Source organism: Anser anser (genome assembly GCF_964211835.1).
Source record: "Anser anser genome assembly, chromosome: 5".
NCBI classification, from domain to species: Eukaryota; Metazoa; Chordata; class Aves; order Anseriformes; family Anatidae; genus Anser; species Anser anser.
The window spans coordinates 12,374,287-12,391,240 of NC_139725.1; the positions used below are offsets into that span (position 1 = coordinate 12,374,287).

A 16,954-nucleotide genomic window follows, 5' to 3' on the forward strand; every position below is an offset into this window, starting at 1 on the left:
CTGAGTACCGGGGTTAAAACGGGCAGTAAGAGCTGACCGGTCCTTATTCCTGCAGGCAAGAGGCGCTCCCAGCTCCGAGGTTCCCTCACCGTTCTCCAAAGTGTCTGCCAAAACTAAGCAAAGGCTGCTCCAACACTTCCAATGCTGGTCAGAGAAATGAAATGAAGTCCCTTATCTCTAAATAGATCAGAGCCGGTAACGCAGCAAGCGCTGGAGGAGCCAAAAGGCGAGGCTGACATCCTGGTTTGCTAGAGGATGACGATTTTCTCCCCCTCCAGCCTTCGCACGACAGCCCCCCAACACCACAGGAAGGGGGAACAAGGAAAGGAAGGAAAAGGGCTGAGGACGGGCATCCTTCTGCACGCGTGGGACGTCCAGCAGCAAGGGACAACCTGCTGTCGTCATCAACAGTGGCAACCAAAGAAATCACCTACAGGAGCACCTCTACCAATTAATATTTTACTGACTACGTTTTTTTAACATTCTGTTGAGAAAAAGCAGAGGGTGGATTCATAAGGACAAAGACACATTTTGCACTAGTCACAGATGTGTTAAAAGACATTTTTGTCATCTGTTCAGCTACATAAACAACTTCTGACAGTGTTCTGAGGACCATGCGGTTATTTATGAAAAGGAAGCTTAATTCAGATGGATGACAGACAGAAAAGATTTTTAAAGCTTCTAAGTTGTTTATGATAAATAAATATATGCCTGTACAAGCTCACTTCATGATAAAAAAAATATTGGATGTAAGTCAGGAGAGTTGCACAAGGAAGTGAACATCATCCAACACATACAGAGGCCTATCAGAAAATTTTCCTTAGCTTCTTTGCACCCACTCACATGTGATTCACTTTGTTTGTTTTTAACCAAAGAAAAAACAGCTTCGGCGATAGCGTTCATCTTTGCTCCACTGTTTGAGATTTTTAGATGACCCCTGTACATACTTACTGTTAAAACTAGCACATAAGCTCCAATTAGAAAATATTAAATGATGTGTTTTATTTACGCATCAAAATAAAAACAGAGAAGACCTATTGGAAACCAAAATCAATACAAGACAAGTTTCACTGTGTTCACAGTATAATAGGGTTCCACGGGCAGCACCTACCCCCTGGGTCAGAAAAGGGATACTAAAAGCTATTTCCTACCACGATCACTTGCCAGACCTTTGCAAAGCATTGCAAAATCATTGAGAGCTGACGATTCAAGTACAGAAGCATGAGGAGTGCTTCATGCCCTTGCACTACAAGAGCTTACACGTCACGTTCCTAATACCCTTCCACCCTCCTACAAAACGCCAAAGAGGGAAGAACTCTGCAACTTCCCCCTCCCAGCCTTTGCTGCCCCCTCCCTTGTGCCAGCACAGCTCCCCCGCGGTGCCACCCCGTCCCCCCAGGGAGCACAGCTCGCTCCTTCCCTCACCCCCAGCCCCACGCTTGTCCTCTCGCTGCGCTGCCACACGCTCCTGCGGCCGGCTGCGAGCACGAGCAGCAAACCAAGCTGGGCTGGGACTAATGTACTCTCCTTGGCCTTCTGCTGGGTTGATTTTACCTTGTGCTGGTGCCTCAGCCCTCCACACCACACAGCCGTGCTCACGCCTATGCTGGCAGAGCGAAGGAGGTACCAGCAGAGGAATGCAGCAACCTGCCGGGGAAGGCGGGTCTGGTTCTCCTGACAGAGATGCCAATGAGTGCCAGTTAAAAACTATTATTATTTAGGGCCATAATGGTTGTCAGTTCAAGTGGTTTTGTTATCTTTGCTTTGGTTTCTACTTTTATTTTAGCCAAAATAAAAAATACAAAGTCAAAGGGGTCTTTTTGTTCGTTTGTTTTTCTTTTTAATTACCCATTGGAGACCATACCTTGAGCCGCTCTAAAACCAGACTAGCTTTTCCAGCCGTCATCATCAACCCATGTCCCATGCAGGTTCCTTGGTATGATGTCTTCTGGAAGCACAGAAAATCTTCCCAGCTACTTGTCAAACTGCTGGGGTTACTTCCAGTACCAAAACGGACCTTTCATACTGTATGAACCAATAAAGCAGCAACCTCAAAGCCATTAAACTGTAACCGTTTGAAAGAATTAACCTGGCACAGGAGTAGTGGCAGGAACCAAAGCCAACTTTATCCTAGATGGGACGACAGAGCAGTTTAACTTTTTTTTTTTCTTTATATATTTTCTCTCATCTACACTTGATTCTGGGTGCTACCATGGTCTACCACTGCTACCATTGGTAGGTACCTAACCCTGTCTGGAGTAGCTGCGTTTTAGAAATAAAGCAATTCATACGCTTCACAGGGCAAAAAATCATGAAACTCTTAATCCACATCTCTGCAACTGCAAGGCTGATCGGGTGTTTAACTTCAGAAGTGAGCTCCAGATGCCTGGATTTTGCCACTATTTTGCATAGATCTGTGGAATTTTGCAGCAAGAAGCACTACACAGATAGTTACATTTTAATTATTAAGCGTTCTTTCAAACTGCCACATCTTCATTTAAGTATCCTTTGGAGAAATGGTAAATTAATATAATTATGACTGACTGCCCCATTTGCAACAGTGCAATCAGATGAATTATTTCCTACTGATGAAGTTTGGGATTAGAGAAGGCAAATGTGGCTGCACGCTGTGAACTAGCACATTTCCAAAGCAAAGTGGCTTGGTTTGTACTATCTAGAGAGGTGCTCTGACCAGCCAACGAGTAACACAAGGCATGGAAAGCGCTGCCTGTCAGGCTGGACGACCTGCTAGTACTCATATACACACTGTGTTAGTTTGATTCCCCAGGGACACGCCTCCCTCGCCTCCGACAAGGTCATTCGTACAGTTTTCCTTGGGATATAACGTGTTACACAGGCATTTCTAAAGCTATATATCAGTTTGAGTAAGGATTTACTCAACTTTCTGACCCTAACGTCTCCTACGCAGACATGCATGCAAGAACCATTCCCCTGCACCCAGACACCGTGACCTAGACTAGTCATGATCTAGCTAGACACCCCCCCCAAAAAACTACATTTGCTGAATCACCATAGCACCTAATGTAAACCTTTCACTGCAACAGCAAAGAGACTTTTTTTTTTTTTAGGATTGATACAGGCTTTTTTAGATGTCAGTAACACAGAGGTGAAGCCATAATCTAGTCTCTCTCACAGTCAGCAATGACACAAGTGACTTCAACAAAATCCCACCAAATTCCAGTGTGCATGAACGCGAACAGGATTCATGCAACCTTTTTCCCTTCTGATTCCTGTTCTTACTGAAGTTTTCAAAGTATTCAAGTTCTCTGAGGTCAGAAGTCATTTGTAAAGAATAACAAGGGTTTCTCATAAATGAAGAGACAACTACCTGTCTCCGGCCACTGCACTGCTGCACACCAGTGAGCCACAGTCAAAAAGAACAAACACGGACGACAGGTTTGGTAACCAAAGAGTCAAAAAGAAAGGAAGGGCTGTGGGGAATCCCTTTTAACACAAGAGTCCTGGAGATCTCAGAGCGATCTTTGCTTTTCTTTTGTTTGTGACTTAAAGTGTTCTCTTAACAGAGGTCTTTCATGACCTACTTTCACAAGACTCAAACTCTACAGTGAGTAAACCCTTGCAAAGAATACTAAGTTGTCACCAGTGTACAACGCAATCTTAGCAGCTGTCCCCCAAACGATAGCCCCCTCCAAAAAAAAACCCCTGCATACAGCAATGCATCATGAAATGCATGCCCTGATCCCTAGCAGAAAGGCATTGGAGGGGCTGCAAAACTCAAAAATATAGAAAGACATATTTCAGAAAAAAAACGGACTAAAATTTTGAAGTTCTTCAGAACACTGCTACCAGGCAAATTACTCAGAAAAGCAGCTCAGATATTAAGACAAGAATGAGAGCCACAGGCTCACCAGTGGGAAACGAAGGTACAGGGAGACATCTCCCGTGAAGACACTACATTTAGGCATGAACACAGGAGAGAGAAGAGGAGAGGAGGGCAAAGACAGTGCTGCAACACTGATGGGGCGAGCAGATCTCTGGCTGCATGGTGCTGATTACAGGAACGCCTACAGCAGGAACGGCATCCCAGCAGCAAGGAACTGTTACCCTCCTAAACCCCACAATATTCTTCTAGGTGTTGCTGCATACCTTACTCACCTGCTTCCCAAAACTACTGTTTCCTGATTTTGCGCTCAACCAGTCCTCTACAAGTTCCGCTACCCCAGAAGCACACAGTTTTGCAAACGGTTTTTCAGAGCACAAGCAAACGACTGCTCCCGCTGTTTTTATGTTCCAAATGCCTCACCCAAAACGTTTTACAGCTAATGGGAATCTGGAAAATCATGCCCTACATCTCCACAATACAGAGATACGCCAGCAGGTGGAAAGGTCAGATAACCACAGCACTCTACCTTTTACCGTTTGTTTTGCTTTCAAAAATCTTTTCGGTCTTCCATTAGATAATTACAGGTTTCATATTCTCGCTCAAGGTTTATTTTCAAAACACTTCTGTCACTAAAGCAATTTCTTTCTAAATTATCTACACGCCAAAAGCAATTTAGGGACTTTTACGTGACAGAAGAGAAGCATTAAAATATATTCTTTTCTTGCATACAAAATCCTGATATTTAACTACATTTTCCTCTCAATATTATAAAAACAAACCGATAAATCAACCTGCTGCTGCTTTAGAACTAGTGTGGCAGCGTCTCAATGCTATCATAACATTTACCTAATGTAAGCTCAGGGTAAATAAGAGATTTTACACATTCAGTTAAAGGGAAGTATGGACTTTCCTACACATGAAAACATGCATGATGCTGGCAAAAGCAAATAATGAGATGCAGAGCTGTTAAGACGATGTTTACTTTAGAAAATAAGTATGCTAGAGGCACAGAATAAACACAGTAATTATATTCTCCTACTCGTGATGTTTAAGAAGGACTGCTGAGATGCTTGGTTACGTTCTTCCCCCTCTAATGTCCTGTACCATATAAGAATCAGAAACTAAGTCTAGCACGCCTACTTTTTCCCTAAAAACCTTCCTTACAAAAACCCTTCCTGAAAAACCTTGAGGAAAAACTATCAAATACAAACCGAAATGCCTCTATATGCATCCAACCTTTAGCAAAGTGTTCTTCAGATGCTAATATTAAACAGGAGAAAATCCCACAATTAAAACAGCCATCAGAAAGACCCCATCAACTCTCGGATAATTTCCATCATTTTAAAAACAAATTTGGGACTGACTCATATCTGAAATATATCTCATTTGGTTTAGGCCGTGCACTCAATCTGATCAGGAAATGACTATTAAAATGGCGTTATTAAAAACAAAATCAGTAGTTTCACCCCTGATATGATACTTGCTTGCCTATATAACTGCAATCAGAGCAAGTTGTGTAAAACAACACAGCAAAATTTCAGCTTTTCATGACAGTGAGAATGTTTCATCAATCTCTTTTAACACAAGGTAATGCCATTTTAGGAATGAGTCATTAGCAAATGGATAATTTGTTAAAACTCATCTTCAGAAGGATGAGAAGGCATAACATTTCCCAAGAAGATGACAGAGGACAGCTGAAGACACTCCATGTTGGCAACTGGTTATAAAAATAAAAAAACTGGGTATTTCTAAAAGGTGCATGAAAAACGAGGAAACACGTTTAGGTTGCTCAAATAGTACCTATCTCCATAATATAAAAAACACAGGCCTGTCAGAGTTGTGCATGCGCACAATATGCATATACGTGGCTTCAACATGATCAGGCTGACGTGCTCCAGAAGGGAAACACACAAAGGAGGTTTGCCAGCTCAGGGCTTGGCTATGGATGCAGAACAAGGGGTTCTGGATGGACGCTGAGGAGCCCACCTCACAAAAATGAGGTTACAGAGATTCAACAGCCATTAGCTACGATCTGGTCAAAGAGGACGGCTCTGCCAGGGAACAGGACATTCAAGGAACCGCAGCCTTCCCGCGCTCCTCTGCGTTTCTGATCTGGAAAACAGTTCTCCCTGACAGATTCGTGCTGGCCTGCCTGCTGTGCGGGACGAAGCCCGAGCGCTCAGAAGGGAAGCGCCGGGAGCAGGTGCTGGTGGGAGGCAGCAGCGGCCGCAGGGAGGCCCAAGGGCCTGCTCCCGCTCCAGGCCTCAGCCCTCCCACTCCCTGCGGGCAAGCCCCGGGGCAGCAGAGCATCCCTGCGAGGCAGGCGAGATGGGCGAGCTGCTGTACTTGTAGCAGCCGCTCTTCCCGCCCCACAGCCACGTGCTGAGTAGAAATCGGAGCCACGCAAACCCCACGTAGGAGGCACGCAGGTCACGCTCTTGCCCCTAAGGCAGCCTGCTGCTGTTCCCACTGGAAGCAAGGGTAACACCGGCTGGAGCGGCAGCAAGGGGCCGGGCCACAGCAAAAGCCTCTAGCTGAGTGGAAACCGTGAATCACATTTTCTGTGTTTTTTACACAATATTTGTTTCTTTTTATAAAATGATTTATTTCAAGCCGCTCTTCAGGGTAAACTTTTCCAGATATCACAGTGAAAAAAACACAAGTAAAAACAACCCTGTTCTTTTAAATGCACGTCACATTTTTTTTTCCGCTATCTTGTTTTTAAAAAGCCATGAAACTATTAGTTTTTGAAGTGATGCAAAACTAAACCTGCTGCCCTGAAAAGCCTGCAATTAAGTGGCCTGTAATCATTTTTCACTATCTGGCTTCTTTTCAAAGTGTACGTCATTCTTTTGTTCCTCCTGCAGTATATTCTCACTGCAGCAGCAACCACGCTGATCCTAGGCATTAATTACTGCTTCGGAGCATGGAGAGGAGGGCGGCAAACGGAATGAACAGAGCGAAGAAAACACCAGGATACATCTCCCCAAAACCCTCACCAGGATATCTGAAGTAGCAGCTTAGAAATACCCACTCACACAACGCCTATCAGAGGACCGATGCGTTCCTTTTAAGGACTAAACCTTTTCACTAAGATTTTAATTCCTCAGTCTGAGGCAGATATTAGCACCAACATCTACCTTTGTTAACAAACAAACAAAAAGACAAAAAAATCACTGCTAAAAGAAAAATTTTATATATATAGGAACTACCTGCGTAGGTTATTTTCAAAGTGTCTCACAGAAGTCTAGCATTGACTGAAGCTAAAATTTATTTCTGCACATTGGAATGTAATTAATATTATCCTGAGTATCAACAAGGTTTTCATGTAGCCTCTTCATATGCAAGTAAAAGCTTTTAGACATCTAACGACAAGGCGTCTGATATGTAGAATGAGAACAGCTCGAAACTGCTACCACAACCTTCTACCCATAAGTTATATGCTAGAAATTTTCACATGGAAAAGCTGGTATCTGTAGAGCTGTCTTCTGTTAAAGGTGTTATTAATTCCTTAATAACTCTGTTTGAACAGACTCCCACAGCAACCAACATCTTTTGTACTATTACACACTCAAAATTGCTATTTATGTTGCATTTAGTACTATATTTTTTTTTTGAGTTGAAGGTTTGAATACAGGCTAGTCCAAAAAATTCTTTTGAAGGACATAAAAATTGTATGTATTTGGCACTTAAAATAGTACAGAACGATCTGAGGCCCTGGAGGGTAAGATTTGTGCTATCAGTGTACACGTTTCACATGCAGCTTTGTTCAGAGCCGTATCTCTCCGAGCCAGCTGAAATTCCAAAGACAGGCAGCTGTCCCAGAGAAGTACAACAGAAAGCTAAGAGCCTCGGTTAACAGCACAGGTACTACAACAACGCACTAATACGGCCATATATGCTTTGGACTGGATCTGCCTAATGCTTAACAGTCTCAGAGCAGATGCAAAACAAGCCAGAGGTTATCAGTGAAATCATGAAACAGATCTTGTCGTAAGCCATTTACACAGACAGCGTGCAAGGAAGATGTGGTGACATTTTTCACTGGAAAAAAATTGAAATTTTAGTGACTGTGTTAAAGGACCAAGGTATAGCACAGCCCTTAGCTTTCTGACCTATACAACTACATACATGAGAATAACTCTACTAGCAGGGCCACAGCGATGAGAGAGAGCGAGCGAGCTGGCACGGAAAGAAACCAAGGAATCTAGAGCATTCAAATAAAATTCTGAAGGAAACATCATCCAAAATTATCTTGCTATCTCCGGCTACTTTCCAAAGGAAACTATATTGCAGAATCTGGATTGAAAGAGAAACACAGACACTGCATTGTGTGTATACGCATACACTTCAGAATTTGTTCTTGTACAGCCTATCAGACAGCATCCAAACTCTCAGATATCATATGTACATATGTATGTAAACGGATACAGACTTATGAGATCATGGGTAAACAGAAACTTTGTACGCTCCTGGAGCCTTACTTGTTCACGATTTTGAGTTTCAAACATCCTAGTGTTAAGTGTAAGGATGCATAGACTTGAGGGTGTCTTGTCCAAATCACTAGTAACATTCTATGAGATTGTTCTAGTGTGTCAACGTTACAAGAAAGCCTGAGCACTTCCACACCTTTGAGCACTTCCTCCAACAGTAAAGGCTACACGTGTTGGGTAACGTGCTGAGCTAAACACCAGGCTTTTCATGGAACCCTGATGCCTTCTGGAATTACCAGGCTCCTTCCTTCTGCCTTCAGTCAATTTAATAATTTCTGGGAATAACACTACAGTAAGGAACCTCAGTAACAAAGCTAAGGCAACAAAAGCAAGTGACGATGGCTTGTGAACCGATATCACGAGTCAGCAGAGGTATTTTGGTACTTCCTGATGTTTGTATACCACTATTTTTCATTTGAAATCGATTCTATCGCAACATCACCGCACCGTAAAGCAATGCCCCGTTTACAAACTGATGTACTACTGTGACATGACATCCATCAAGGAAGACTACCTATTTCCCAGGTTCAACACAACAGTTAGTAAGAGTATAAATTGTAAAAACCTTTTACAGAGTACGCTCATCTATCATGCTAATCTTGAAGCACTAAGTGTAAAGCACCACACTTAACAGGCCAAGAATGCCAAACATGCAAACTGATGATCATTTAAACTGGCCCAGTTCTGCTGGATCCAGCTCTGCCAGTTTTCCATCAACTACAAAATGCTGACAGAAACTTAAATTATTATGGTTTGAAGAAAATACTGTGTTTTTGTGTGCAGACAGATTATGTATTAGAACGCGAATAGGTTTGAGGGATACAAGTTTCTGATGGCAAGATATGCAAATTCAACATAATTCATATCTGCTCTAGACTGCTAAATCACTTTTATCTGACAAATACTATCAGCAACAGCAAAAAGATACCATAAGGCTTTGTTCTGAGACATTAAAATGTGTTATGTGAGAACATATGATCAAGTTTTTCTCAAGTCCATATGCTGGGACAAACAAAACAAAGTCAGTATTTACCTTCACGAGGTTCAAAATCCTAGAAAAGATGTTGTGTAGCCAGATACGGTGTAGGAAATTCAAGTTTTTAATGGTTGGGAATTAATTCCAAGTCCTCTTCTATAAAGAATGCAACATATATCATCTTGTCTTTCTCTTCCTCCTTGATTCAGATAGAAAATCCTCTTCTAACTGCAGTAAGCAGTTAGCAGGACAGGCAAGCCCACTGCATTCACTCACAGCTTTGAACAGTTTTCTGTCCATTTATTGTATCCGGAGTCTCATTAAGTCTGGGTATGAATCATCATTTTAAGGGAGGCACAGAAGCGGTCACATGTACTTCATTTTAATGATTATTTGGTGCATCTTCTCACAGACACAATGACATGCAGGAAAAAAAAAACCCTGTTCTTGGAACATCTCTGAAATCATTGTTGTTGAGAAGAGCTTGTTATTTCCACTAAAAAGTGTAATCGCTGCCTTAGTCACTAGCCCAGGGGCAGAAAGAAGGCCCCAACAGTGCCTAGCCAACTGTGCTCAGGTTCAAGGCCAGTCTGAAGCCATTTGCCTGTCACAATTTGGTCCTGAGAGTCAGAATTTCACCTTCAGATCTTGAAATGCAAGTCATTAATCCACGAGCAGATTATCATAAACGTGATAATTACTCCTCTTCTCCACACTTCCAAAAGAAGCCTCCAAGGGCTCAGTGTGATGGGTTTTTCAGATTAAGACTGACAGGAAACAACAATGAAAGAAGGCCAAGACTGCTACATCGGGGGAATCTAAAAGCAAGAATGGGTTTTTGTTTTGTTTTCTTCTTTGTATTTTTAAGGGGAGAGGGAGAGAGACAGAAAGGGAAGTTAGCAAATCACTTTAGGTGCAAATCAGTTAAAAATAAGGCTGGAAACTTGTGAAACACTCTTAAGGTATTTTACTCGTTTCTTTTGCTCCTCTGCATCTTCTTCCTCGTCCTGGGTTTTTCCTCATAGGTGGTATATTACAGCTTAGCATGCTGTCTCTTCACATTTTAGCCAAATACTCTATTAAAACACAGAAAGAAGCAGCAAGAGCGTGATCTTTATTCTCTTTTGTGCAATCGCTTCCTTGGTGTAATATTATTATATTGCTGCTGTAGATGAGTTTTACTGGCGCACTACTACAAGTAAGAATAGACCATACACCATTTTTCTCTGCAGCTCACCAAACCCCTTCAAGCAAATAGGGAAGCCCATCTTCCATGGGTTATTTCAAAGGACGCTACAAGTTAAAGATGCTCCTAAATGCTCATCAGTGTGAGAATGCAGTAAGACATAAAACCTTTACCAGCAGAGCTGCCCCTTCATTTCACAGAAACTGCATCCAAGCAATGTCAATGCATTAGAGGTGCTGCTGACTCAGAGCATCAGGAAAGTAATTTCTTCATTAGGAAAGGCAACATGGTGATTTAATGAAATGAGATCTACGAATCCATCAATAGATTGGCAACAATTCAAACTGTTAGAACAGTAGAAATAAAAAGGCCTTTTTGCCTTATATTTCAATCATTTTCCTGCTTTGGGAGCAAGCATGCTTGACATAAAAAGGTAAAAAAAAATAATCAATTAGATAAAGAAAATGGAAGCTTCATGTTATAGCTCAGGTCCTTAAAACAGTAAATTGAACGGTATGCTCTTTGGGTTTGCTCCTTCATAATTTGAAATTTAAGAGAAAGCAACTGAGTACGGCTTGTAGACAGAAACACTATCGCACCTTAGTGTTTACTCTTCACGTACTAAGTACATGCCTCATATACTTGACAGGCCTTGTTCTTCAACCGTGCTATGTCATCGCCAATCAGTCACCTCCTTTTCTCATCGGAAACCAAAAAGAGATTGTAATAGAATCCTTAAATTATTTCTAAACAGTAAAATTCAAATTGAAACTCAACCTCATCATCTTTAGAAGACTTTCCGCGTGTCACATGAAAACGGAAATTGAACCAGCTTTGCAAACGGTTTGAAAAAATAAATTGAAAGGATCATACCTCAAAATTTATTTTATAAATTTAAGCATTAGAAACATTCTTGCTTCACTTCTGTTTTATTTTGATTTGGGGAAGGGGGGGGAAGGCAGGAGAGCGTGTTGCAATCTATACAGCAACATAAACAGCTGCCAAGTTAAACGGGAACGTGGGAACCGCGCACACCACCAGCTTTAGCAATCAGCGGTGCCACCGGCTCATGCCGACGTGCCCAGGCCGGCGTTAAACCAGCAGGATGCGGCTTAGGAATGCAAGCAGCAAGCACCCCAGCAGCAGCCCCACTGCTGCCCATGCTGCCAGCCTTCGGCTGAGGATGCTGCACTCGCGGCGACGGGGAACCGCACGGCACGAGGTTAGGCTGGGGTGTGCCCACCTGCATCCGCACGTGTCAGCGAGGAACACAAGCTCTGTTTTAATACTCACACTGGAAGTGTCAGAAATAAGAAGAGAGAGCTTTTGAGGGGTAGCTCTGCCAATGGAAGCGCTCAGTTCCATCTTTCTGTCATTTAATCAGAGAGCAGATGATGATTCTCTAAAAAATCCCTTATAAATTATCATAAAACACATGAAATATTGCTCGGCATCTGGAAGCTAAGAAATTCATACATTTTCATGCCTGATGAATAAATAAGAGGAAAATGTAGTAATGAATCAAAATATGTAAATGACAATTATCTCAAAGGTCACTGCATTTATGGTGTTCATCATATTAATAAAATATGCTTAATGAACATCCTTCCAATTATGACTGCATGATGTCCCATAGTAAACGCTGCAATCACAAACGTGTGAATAGGATTAAGCCTCTACATAAGTTCCCATGTTAAAATTAAGCATGTGTGTGAATTTTTTTGTTAGATCCAGGCCAGAGCATTTAACACTGCGCAACTGGACTCAACGTTAAAAAACAGTGAATGAGTCAACAGCATCTGCTGGTTGAGCAGATTAGAGCTATTCACTTATACTTTCTTAAATCATTAGTAAAATGTGACATTAATAAACGTTTCAATGTCTTTGCAAACAATAAATGACTCGTGATACTTGTTAATTATAGTTGAAGAACACTCTGAAAGTCTATTCTTCTTTACACTTACATTTCAAATCAATTTTGCAGATTTATGTGGCCCATAAGGGAAGACTAAGGAAGAAAACAAGAAGAAAAGAGCTTCTTACCTCTTCCTCACTGTACCTGGGAGCCTGGAAAAGCCTATATATGCCTTCAAAGCTACTAATAATGCTGCCATATCCCATAGGGAGTCATTGTCCCGAGAACTAACAAAATGTAAGTAAATCCGAAGTACTCACAGAAACACTAACCTGTGATAGATGCGTAACACATGCAGAGGCTGCAGCATCTATCTTGAACCAACATAGTTTAAGCATATTGGAAAAGTCTCTCCGTAGGAATGAGATTTCTGTGCTTAATGAGATACTCCCAACTTATTTGTTTGATTTTTAAATGTAATACATTTTTCTAAGCGTTTGCTTTTCTACCAAGTTATGCACCTCTCTAGTCAAATGTTTCACTTGCTCTGATTAGCACAAAACACAAGTATCTGCCACCAATTCTGGACAAAAACAAATTGCAAAGAGCTCTAAGAACTCTTGTGAATTTAGGTAAAATATTACCGGCAACACTCTCATCCTCAGCCTCAACCATTGACTTTTTGCCCACACAATATATCCCATTCTAAGAATTTGCTATTTGAGATTACAGAGGGTTTTTTTCTAGCCTTTAACAGATATTTGTCATGTTTGAGATTTCTGTGCAAGTCATTTGTGCATAATTAAACAGAGCCTCATGACAAAACCATACAAATGAAACAATGCACGAGTGTTTCCTGAATAGAGAAGGACCGAACATTCAGAGGACGTTTTAGCTTAACATGAACCAAAAAGAGCTCCACAGGAAATCTCTTCCTCGCTTCAGATCAGAGTTAAATAGCTTAGTAAGTGCAACAAGAGCCTGTCATTCCCCTGACCAACTGAATTAATCCATAAAATTCCACTGCGAAGAGAAATATTTAAATAAAATTACCCACATTTTAATGGAAAATAATAGTTTAAAATAATAATAAAACAAAAAAAAACTGTCTTTGCTGTAACTTTCTTTATTGGATGTTATATAATTCAAAGATTCAGTCTAAACCTCTAGAGTTTTCTTCCTGAAGGCAAAGTATTATATACTAAAACTCAGAAAAAAAAAACTTCTTAACACAAAACTTGTTTTTGATCACTTCTTAAAACAAACGAACAAAAAACCTAGCCTCAGGTATTTTTAAAAAAGGTACATAACTCTACCACTCTGTTCATTACCCACTTTGAAATAATACTTCCTAAGACAAAGCACTTGGGCATAAACAAGCTAACAGGGACTGGGCTGAAGAACAAGTCTCTTTTGCAAGACGTAAATCATCTGTCTGAACCCTAACCACCCTTCAGCTCTCTGCTCCCACCCCAGAAGTGCCCAGCCAGCTCCGGGAGATTCTTTCCTGGCCTCAGAAGGCTCAGCACCAGCGATGCCCAACAGCTACAAACCAGGCTAACCAAATTGCACACACTCTTCGTAGGGGATGTCAATTTAGGAAGCATAACTAAAGGAAACAGTGCAACCTCTGAGGGGACTAAATGGCAATTTAGTTTTCTATACAAGCCCTCTAATCCCAAGGACATATAATTAGCTGCTTTTAAACTTGCAGCTCGCTGCTGCCAAATAAAAACTGAAGTGCCCACTAATTCAAACCATATCTAAGGCAGTGGCTCAGCTAAAGACGACAAGAAAACTACATGACTGGAAAAATAACTAACTGTATACAAGACAGAGGAAGCATATGCATTCCCCACGATGGTAGCTCTGGTCCTTTCCCACACCTCCTCCGTCATGGCCCAGCTCACGGTTTCGAAGCAGCGATGCCCAGGGCCAAAACCCAGAGCTGGTGCAATTCCCAGCTTACAGCCCCTGCTCTTCCAGGTAGGTGTCCTCGGATTCCTAAGTTATATATTTCAAGTCATCTCTTACTGTGGCCGGAGCCGTGTGTGCTTACACCATCAACCAGAGTGTGGATGTTCCCTTCAGATGACAGGTAGCATGACCAGGTAATCACATTTCCTTCTGTTAAAATCATAGATATGCAAACACTGCAGAACCGACCGCTGCTGCACGAAAAGTAGACATTGCTATTTAAATACCAGTTGTCACAGAGTGTCTGCAGGTGCAATGTGCTGAAAAAATGCCTCTGCTATGTTTAACAATGAAAAAAAAACACACGCAAAGAAAAAGAGGGGATGTTAGTTAAAAATATTTTTATTTTCTCTTACTCCCACCCCTTTACATTTTAGGCACTATCCTGTTTCTACTTCCATTATTTGGTGAAGCACATAATAGGAAAACAATCTGCGCATTCTACAACTCCTAATCAGCCTCTCTATCTCAAAAGGCAACCATTCAAAACTTATCAAACAGCAAACACCCCTCTGAGGTTCCTTGTGTTCTCTGTGCTGCCTTTACACGCACAGTTCTGCCCTCCTTGCACACCCAACCGCTTCCATTCATGGTAAAAGCATTTGTTATTCGGTGTTGATTGATTAACTTTAATGGAAATACTTGCACAAATCACAGGCAGAACACATACCGACGCTTTTAAAAAACTAGAGCAAGGTCTTCTCGGGACACTGTGAAGGAAACCAGGCTGAGGGACCCATTTTGCAAAACAAATGCACTGACAGCAGCCAGGAACTTCAACTTTGTTTGTCCCATTGCTCTCGTTTGCATCTGTCTTGTTAAATTGTATTTGAGGTTAAACATTGCTAAATATATTGCCAAATTAAATGAGAGTTGTTAATTAGAAGTGTTGAAAGCACATACTCGAGGATCAGTTTTGGTTTTTTTTAAACTACAGTACATTTATTTAAGTCCTCTACTAGTCCCTTTGGACAGTAAGGGAACACGAGGGTTTTCACGACATAACATCACTTAGCAGAAGAGCAGCACTTTAAGTTCGCCACCGGTATACACTGACCACGAAACATTAACATGTAGGGCGCCTGAATAAAGGTCTCTTTCACGTGGTTCTGTTCAGAGGCTCTCCCCACTTTCCAGGTGCTTTAGAAGCTGCAGGAAAGCTTGCTCGGGCCACACATCAGTCGCTGGCAATGTAATAGCTCAATGACCATACTACTCATTTTATTAAGAAAACAGTCAATAGGACAGCTAGATATGAATAAAGTACCTAGTAGATAATTATGTAACTTATAAATAGATATTGTTTGCTTAAAAATAAAAAGGTTGGTCTTGAAATACCAGACTTTGGCTCCTACTCACGTTAAATAGTAATTATATCAAGTCAGGTAGAGGCAGACATTTTTCTGTTAATCTAATATTCTTTTCTGTAGTAATAAGAAGCTAAGAACACCCTGATGCACTAATATGCTCCATTTACAATAGGATTATAGGATTTTCTGTTTATAAAGTTTTTTTTGGCTTTTTTTTTTTTTAATAGAAAGTGAAAGAACAGAGTTGCCAAGCTCACAGGCAGATGTGGCCCTGTCACAGCAGATCACTGCAGACCATACCTGCAAGTGTCTAAGGACCCTCTTTTTGGGGGAGCTGTCAGGACGCCCCTGAGCTCCTAAAGCCCCAGCTCACGGTCCCAGACGAGCCCATAAAGCCGTGCACCAACCAAGCCCGGCTCTTCCACACCACAGACTGACTTATGCAGATTTTCTGATAACAGAAAATTTACAAATACACCAGCGCTGAAAACTGGATCGTTCAGTCATTGTACAGCCCTACTTGCTACCACAAATATTTCACTTTACGATCACTGGAAAATTTCGATTATCAGAGTTGTGGGATTTTTTTTTTTTAGCCAATAAATTAATCATTAAAACCTAATTTTGGTTAAACTACCCCTAACTGTAAGTTTCAATTGAATGTACTAAACAGAATAGAGTAAAAAACATGTTTTCCATGGCAAATCTAGAAATGAAAAACAAGTCAGTGGTGGTTTTGGACCGCATGGCAGCATCGTGGTTCAAATCCTGCTCTGGCTTCATCCCAAGCTGTTATTTGGGCTGAAGCCTTGCACAAACCTGCTGGATGTTGCAACCACCAGCTCTTACGCCAGGCCAAGGCGGCTCCTCTTCCATCATCCCTGTTGACAGCCTTTCATTTTGCACAAAATGACTACATCGGCTTTGGGCGAAAGGTAGAGGTGACTCGACTGTCTGCTGGCTCTGGCACTCACCTGGAGGGGAGGCAGCAAGCTCTTGCGCCAGCGAATGCTGAGGGTTTTCTTTTTTTTTTTTTTGTCCGTTTGCTTTACAAGGCTACACAAGAGAAAAGGCTGAGGTAATCCTGTCCTGAAGGCTGTCTGACTGCTGTTAGGCCCTGCCAGAAGGACAGGAGGAAGGAGGAGATCCAAACCAGACTCCCTCACGCACTAGGCAATCTTCCTCATTAGACGAGTAAGCTAACCATCTCCTGCTTCCTATGAAAAGCAGTGGCTGTACCACCATTTGTTTAGATTTCCGAGGTGGAATTAAGGCTCCGTATGGCACACGGG

General features: G+C 41.8%; 1 protein-coding gene across 7 annotated transcripts in view; it reads right to left on the reverse strand.

Moving 5' to 3' along the window:
• NAV2 (neuron navigator 2) overlaps positions 1-16,954 on the reverse strand; it is a 425,654-nt gene that overhangs the window by 284,448 nt on the left and 124,252 nt on the right. The window contains exon 1 of one of the 7 annotated variants that reach the window (XM_083840310.1): positions 1-16,954. This exon is cut by the window's right edge and continues 13,700 nt beyond it. The exons of the other annotated variants lie outside the window; for them this stretch is intronic. The gene's annotated coding sequence lies outside the window, so the exon portion shown is untranslated. 7 annotated transcript variants of the gene reach the window in all.